Source organism: Babylonia areolata, chromosome 15 (genome assembly GCF_041734735.1).
Source record: "Babylonia areolata isolate BAREFJ2019XMU chromosome 15, ASM4173473v1, whole genome shotgun sequence".
Lineage (NCBI taxonomy): Eukaryota > Metazoa > Mollusca > Gastropoda > Neogastropoda > Buccinidae > Babylonia > Babylonia areolata.
This window is the reverse complement of record NC_134890.1, coordinates 26,581,949-26,590,469: the sequence shown is the minus strand read 5'-3', so window position 1 is coordinate 26,590,469 and position 8,521 is coordinate 26,581,949.

Genomic DNA, 8,521 nt, shown 5'->3' with positions numbered 1-8,521 from the left:
AAAAGTCTCTGATGATGTCTGTCATGACCTTCTAAGAGATGCTAATGCTTTGAGCAAGGGTGCATCCATGACGTCCTGTTTCGGGTAGGGAGGCAGAAAACTGTGTTGGTTATCAGCAGTTCGTGCTCCGCACAGGTCTGAAGCAAAAGCAATCCATTTGGGTTGCAGTGGCCCACGCCGTGCTTTCCAATCACTCCATCCCAGGAGATGTAGTCAGAGCCACCTATAGCATTGAAGTCCGCAAGAATGATGAGCTTGTTTGCTTTCGGGATAGCAGCAATGACAGAGTGAAGGTCCTCATAGAACTTCGCCTTCACTTCACCCGGGTTGGTCATGGTTGGGGCGTATGCACTGACAATGGTGAGGTGCTTCTGGCCAGATGCCAGTGGGAGTTTCATGGTCATAAGCCTATCGTTGACTCCCTTTGGGATTCCAGCTAGCTTGCTGACAAGTGCTGTTTTTACTGCAAAACAACGCCGGCTGACGTCGCTCTTCGCTTCCTCGTCCACTCCAGAAGAAGGTGTAACCAGATCCCCGTTCATAGAGCTCGCCTTCGCCTGCAAGCCGAGTCTCACTCAAGGCTGCGATGTCGATGTTGTATCTGGCGAGTTCGGATGCAACTAGTGCCGTTCTCCTTTGGGGTCTGTCCGCGTCATCTCTGTCCAGGAGAGTCCTTATGTTCCAAGCACCAATGGTGAGAGGAACGATCCTTGTTTTTTTCTTTTCTTTCTCTTTGTTTCGACCGCTGATGTAGGGATTCCCGCCAGCCGCGGTATGCTGGCCAGGGTGATATGGAGCAGGCAAGTTTTAGGGCACCTTTTCTAGCCCCTTCCTCATGCCAGGGAGGTGAGCAGTGCATTCCTAAAGAGGGCTGCTCAGACGCTCAGACGGCTGCCGAGCTCCATCGCTGCTCCTGTCGATGAAGAACGACCGTATGGCCTGAGCCGCTTGTGTGCAGGTCTGCGGCTGCGACTGCCAGTGTACCCACACCTGTCGTTTCGTCGCTCGCCTGTCGCCACAGGACTTGGGGGTGATGAAAGGATGAAGGATGAAAGGTCATTAAGGATGACTGATGACTTGCGCGATGAGTTTGTTTAAAGTGAAGAGGAGTTGCGCAACGTCGACCTCACTCTCTCGTCCGGGTTCACCAATTTCCAGTGGCAAGACTAAGTCGACACGACTGGAGGATGAGCACGGATGCAGTGGATGACCAAGATATCCTTTCGGTGTCTCATCTTGCTCTCTGCACTCCACAGTGCGTTGCTGTAACCGCCTTCCTCTCCGTTGAACCGATAGGTTTCTTCCTCAGATTCTGCCGGATCCAGACTTCGCATGCATGGGTAGACACACACCGGGGGCCATCTGCGTGTGGCATGCACACAGCACGGTGGAGCTAGATGGCCGTCAGTGGCTCTCCTGAGCCGACGCCCTTTTATGGATCTCGTTTTTAATTCCATAAGGGTGTCTAGCCACCCGCCTCACCAGTCCCGGAAGGGAGCGGTGGGAGTGCCGGTTTAGTCGCCGGCAACCCGACCCTGAACAGGTTGTACTGGATTACAGGTTACCAGTAACAGATCTAATGACCTGACCTGAAATATATATGAAATGCACAGACAGACAGACACACACACACATGAAATGCACAGACAGACAGATAGACACATGTGCGCGCGCGCACACACACACACACACACACACACACAATTACACACACACACACACACACACACACACACAATCACACACACAATCACACACACACACACACAGGCATAAAATGCACAGACAGGCATAAAATGCACAGACAGGCACACACACACACACACACACACACACACAGGGAAGACACACACACACACACACACACACACACACACACACACACACACACACACACACACACACACACACACACAGAGGGAAGACACACACACACACACACACACACACACACACACTACGTATCGTCTCTGTGTATTTGCCAAGAGGCCCTAACGAAGTAAATACAGAATGGTTACATAATATTCAGGATAATGAAAAATGGTTGATTGGGGGAGATTTTAACGCCCATTCTCCTTTTTGGGACAAAGATTGTGTATCAGTTACTTGTAACCGCTTTGTAGAAAATATTGTTGATTCCTCCTTAAGCCTTTTAAATGATGGCAGCGTTACCAGGATCCCTGGTATTGTCACTCACAGGGCATCTGCCATAGATCTATCTTTCATATCTCCTACGTTGTATCCAGAATGTAAATGGACGACATATAAAGATACATTGGGAAGTGATCACTTACCGATCATCATGACTTTTAATGAAACTCAAAGACCTTCAGAGTTTCAAAAAGACAAAGTTCCAAGATATAACTATAAAGATGCAAACTGGGAGAAATTCGAAAGTATGCTTGCTAGCTATAACACAGAGTTCATAAACACCGCAGATATTGATACATTATATTCCTTTTTTACTGACACCATTTTACAAGCTGCCGATATATCAATTCCAAAATACAATTCACTTAAATCAGGCAAGCATTCAGGAAATATTTGGTGTACACCAGCCTGTGAAGCAGCAGTAGATAATAAAAAAATCTAAATTCATAACTTATCTGAACAACAAATCACCAGAGAATCTTATTGAAAAGAAAAAGGCAAACCATCATAGCAACATGGTCATTGCACAGGCAAAAAGACAATATTGGCCTTCCTTCTGTAATAAGGAGATTTCTGATCATAAAGATACTAAAAAAGTATGGAAAAAATTTAATGAAATGAAAGAAGGTGTAAATTTGCCATCTTGTCATATTAAGATAAAAGACATAGATTTTCCATCCAATGTAGAAAAGGCAGAAACATTTGTAGAAATGTTCTCAGAGTCTATGTGATTGGAAGGTCTCTCACATAAAAACAGAAAACACAGAACCGAAGAGGAGAGCAAAAATGATTATACAGATCCAAGTCCTGATAACAGTCAGTACATCCATGCTCCACTCACACTCAACAAGGTTAAAGAAGCATTAGTATCCCTCCCTAAAAAGAAAACATATGTAGGACTTGATGCAGTCTCAAATGAGATGCTGAGACATTTACCAGAAAATTTTGTTGTTTTATTGTTTGAGATTTTTCAAAAGTGCTGGGTTGATGGTTTAATGCCAGCACAATGGAAACAGTCTATTGTGATACCAGTTCATAAACAAGGAAAACGCAAAACAGATAAGAGTAGCTACAGGCCAATTGCACTAACATCACATACTGGTAAACTAATGGAAAGAATAATTTTGAGAAGGCTGATGTACTATTGTCATAAAAATAAGATTATCCCAATTAACCAAGCAGGCTTTCAGAGAGGTAGATCTGCAATTGATAATTTGGTAAAACTTACAACACATGTAAAACAACAATTCGCTAGAAGGAAAAACGTTCTTGCAACTTTTTTTTAGATGTGAAGAAAGCCTATGATCAAGTTTGGCATGCAAAGTTGCTCTTTAAACTGAAATCTGTAGGCTTTTCAGGACATATCTATAATTATATCAAAGATTTCCTGAGTGAAAGAAGTATACAGGTACGGGTCGGGAATACGTACTCGAATCCTAAGACTCTTCACATGGGATTACCCCAAGGTTCTGTTATTGCCCCTGTTATATTTAATATCTTGTTGAACGACTTACCCAAACACTTATCAAAAGATGTGATCCTAGTGCAATATGCAGATGATATATGTATGTGGATGAATGTAACTATGAAACGGAATACATCCAAAAGGGCTTTAAACTTTTTCAAGAAAATGTACCAAAGAGAAATAGATAGATTAAATAGATATACTGATGATAATGGTCTTACATTATCATCAGAAAAACACACATTATGCTTTTTAACAATGGTACAAACCCAGAAGAGTTACCAACACTTAAGATTGAAAATGAGACAATTCAGTATGAAGATACTGTTAAGTTTTTAGGATTGATACTTACTTCAAAACTAACTTGGAATAGCCATATTGAATATGTAACAACAAAAGCAAGAAAATCTTTAAACTTACTCAAAATTGTGAGTAAACAGTACTGGGGACAAGATACAACGATTTTGAAACATTTATCATCATCACTTATTCGATCCAAACTATCCTATGGACAAGAAGTCTTTTTCAATGCTCCAAAATATTTGCTAAAGAAACTTCAAAGCATAGACTGTAAAGCATATAGACTTGCCCTTGGTGTACCTTTCCATGCATCGACCTTCGGAACATAAAAGAAATAGGAGTACTACCTTTAGATGAATACCGAAACCTCGCATGTGCTAAATACGTATTGAGAAGCTCAACAACTGAAAATTATACATCAGAGGAAGTAAAAATTACATCCGAAAACAACTTCCCCCAAAGAGCTAAAAACATATTTTATTTAACACCCATTGGCACGTTTGTGTCAAACCTGTTCGAAAAGTCTGAAATTAATTCAGAAGACGTAGACACACAGAAGACCATAAGTCCATACCCCATCTTGGAGATGAATAAAGCACATTTTGATGTTAATCACACTGACATGAAAAAGAATGAAAATCCGAATATCATGGCAACGGAAGTCCGAGTACACCTTCAAAATAGATACTGTGATCATATACAGATCTACACGGACGGCTCACTATTAGACAATGGCCAAGCAGGTTCAGCTTTCGTTATACCAAAACAGAAAACGGAAAGATCATACTATATTGGTAAAAATCGTTCAATATTCACTGCTGAACTTATTGCTGTTCTTATGGCTCTAAATCATATTCTTGATCTTCCAATTTGCCTTCTACAAGTCTTATTTTGCGTTGATTCCAAATTTGTATTATGTGCTTTAAACTCATCAAATTGTAAGAACAAATCCAAAATCATAATAGAAATCAGCCACATTTTACATCTTTTAAGCTTGAAAGGAACACATATTACGTTTTGCTGGGTTCCTTCACATCTTGGTATTCTCTACAATGAATGGGCTGACAGTGCTGCAAGAAAAGGAGCAAAAAACGAACAGGGAACCATAGAACTTTATGTGCCTCTGTCTGTACAAGAGGGTTATCGAATACTAGAAAAAAAACATCGTGGAACAAAGTCACAGAATTATACCAGGAAAACGGCAAAACTTTAAACCGTAGTGTAATTAATGTTCAACAACCGGGAACTATCAATCAGTCAAATACATACAGTAATTCAATAAAATTAAGGCAGATCCATACATTATCAAACAGGATAAAACTGAACGCTTTTATAACTAAGTTCAGCAAAGATGTTAGGTGCATATGTGGAGAACATATATCTAGCAACCATATAATATTCGAATGTCAGAATCTAAAATGTTTTTTTTTTTTTACCAGACTTCTCCAAAAGTTCTTTTGAATGTGTTATTAACAATTCCAATATGTTATTTGCTGTTGCAGAAGGTTTGCTGCGTAGTCCAATAAGACATTTGCTATAGTTGTTTGATGTTGGCGTTTATAACGTTTCCATTTTCCCTAGCGTTGTCTCTCCCTATTCACCCTCCACACATACACACACTTTTACCCCCACCCCCCTCCCACAACCCCTACCTCCACGGTGTTTTTTTTTGTTTTTTTTGTTTTGTTTTTGTTGTTGTTGTTGTTGTTGTTTTTTTACCTCGTCTAATATCACTTCAAGTGGAAAGATATTAAACTGAAGATGAAGACGAACACACACACACCATAAAAATGACAACAAAAACAAGCAAACGGGGAAAAAAAAACTGCTGTGTTGTTTGTGTGGAAGGAATGAGAGGAAACTCTCCCGCCCCCCGTGTCTACAGTGAAAGAGGTGTGGCTACACGGCTGGGAGATCACGTATGCAAGGAGAGGGGAGAAGAAGAAGAAGAAAAAAAAATATATATTGTTTATGCAAATGTGAGCATGTCTATGTGCACGAACAATTGGCTTGTAATGCGTTAAAATTTCTAGATGAATGACCCATTTGTCCCTTACAATTCAGGAAGTGGAGAGAGGTAGGAGTGAGAGAATTACTTAGTTCACTACCACCCCGATGTGGGGGTCTCGGCGAAATCCTGTTTGAATATACTCTGCTCTACGTTAAGGGAGATATGAATGTAATACAAACAAACAAACAAACAAAACAAAACAACACAAAAAAAAGGGAAAAGAAACAAACATTTCTGACGTGCACCTGTTGAGTAATGATTTGTTTCCATCTTTTAGTTCTGTAACATGTGCTATTGTCCCTGTTCCATCGCGACCCCTGCTGTCTCTGTATGTATGTATGTATGTATTTCGAATTATTATATTGTATATGTTCAAGTCCTTCATAAGAAGGTATACCGTGTTGTGAAATGACAGTGTGTTGAAATACGCGCATATATACATATGTATATATATTTAGCGGACATGTGTTTAGCACCTAATGTTTACTGTAAATTATCCCCTTCAAATAGGACTATTGCCTTTTCTTGAATAAGTCATAGTTATCTATATCAGTGTCTCCCCCATCTCTGCCTGTCTGTCTGGGTCTCTGCCGGTAAGAATATTTCTGTGAAACTTCATCTCTCAATATTGCCATTATCAAAGCTCTTCTTTCCGTTACTATTGATCACAAACTGTATTTTGAGCAGCCTAGGGCAAATGGCCTTTCTTCTTTCCGTCACTACTGATCACAAACTGTATTTTGAGCAGCCTAGGGCAAATGGCCTTTCTTCTTTCCGTCACTACTGATCAAAAACTGTATTTTGAGCAGCCTAGGGCAAATGGCCTTTCTTCTTTCCGTCACTACTGATCATGACAGACATCATCAGAGACTTTTTGTTTGCTGATGATTGTGCCCTCAACTCTGGATCTGAAGCTGACGTGCAACTCAGCGTCGACAAGTTTGCCACTGCCAGCAGGAACTTCGGCCTTACCATCAGCACGATGAAAACTGAAGTTATCCATCAGCCAGACCCAGGGAAACCCCACGTTGAGCCCAACATCACAGTCAACGGTCAGAGACTCAGTGTTGTGGAGCGGTTCACATACCTTGGCAGCACACTGTCACGAAATGTGACCATCGGCGATGAAGTGAACGTCAGGACTGCAAGAGCAAGCGCAACTTTTGGTAGACTCTATGCAAATGTCTGGAACAGAAGAGGCATTGGTCTTGAGACCAAACTAAAGGTCTACAGAGCAGTAATTCTCCCTACACTACTGTACGCCTGCAAAACTTGGACAGTGTACCAACGACATGCCAAGAAGCTGAACCACTTCCACACAACATGCCTAAGGAAGCTACTGAACATCAAGTGGCAAGACAGGACCCCAGACACGGAGGTGCTTGCAAAAGCCACCCTTCCCAGCATCTTCACTATCCTGATGCAGTTCCAGCTTCGCTGGGCTGGACATGTGGCGCGCATGCCAGACCATCGGCTGCCCAAAAGGCTCTTCTATGGCGAGCTGCAACAAGGGAAGAGATCACACGGATGTCAGAAGAAGCGCTTCAGAGATACTCTGAAAGTCTCTCTGAAAGTGTTTGATATCAACCCTGACTCCTGGGAGGAATCTGCAGTGGACCGTGACAAATGGCGCGCTGCTGTGCACAAAGGTGCCAAGTTGTGCGAGGCCAACAGGACTGCTGCAGCTGTTGAGAAGAGGCAGGCCAGAAAGTCACGGGCAAACAAGCTCCCTGACAATAATATGCCTGTCTTTGTCTGCCCCAACTGTCAGCGAACATTTCGTAGCAGATTGGACTATACAGCCATCTGCACACTCACAGATAGATTCATGAGCATCCCCCCCACCACCCTCCCCCCATCCCCCAGCTGGATGACAACGATAGTCATCATCGATCTCGATGGACACACACCATCACTGATCACAAACTGTATTTTGAGCAGCCTAGAGCGAATGGCCTTTCTTCTTTCCGTCACTACTGATCACAAACTGTATTTTGAGCAGCCTAGGGCAAATGGCCTTTCTTCTTTCCGTCACTACTGATCACAAACTGTATTTTGAGCAGCCTAGGGCGAATGGCCTTTCTTCTTTCCGTCACTACTGATCACAAACTGTATTTTGAGCAGCCTAGGGCAAATGGCCTTTCTTCTTTCCGTCACTACTGATCACAAACTGTATTTTGAGCAGCATAGGGCGAATGGCCTTTCTTCTTTCCGTCACTACTGATCACAAACTGTATTTTGAGCAGCCTAGGGCGAATGGCCTTTCTTCTTTCCGTCACTACTGATCACAAACTGTATTTTGAGCCGCCTAGGGCAAATGGCCTTTTTCTTTCTTTGTTTTCTTCTTTCTTCCTATCTATCTTTTTTTAGAATTGTTTTTTGCTTCTGTGTTTGTTTGTTTGTTTTTTTGCTTCTTTGCCAGTGCTTTGTATTCACTGCCATATGATAGTTCAATCAGAAGACAAAGACCAGATAAAAACAAAAAAATACCCAATGATTATAACAACAACAACAACATTCGGTTTGCCTATCAGTCACCTTGGAAAGATAGATATAACTCTCTCTATATATCTCTTCCTTTCTCTCTCTGTCTC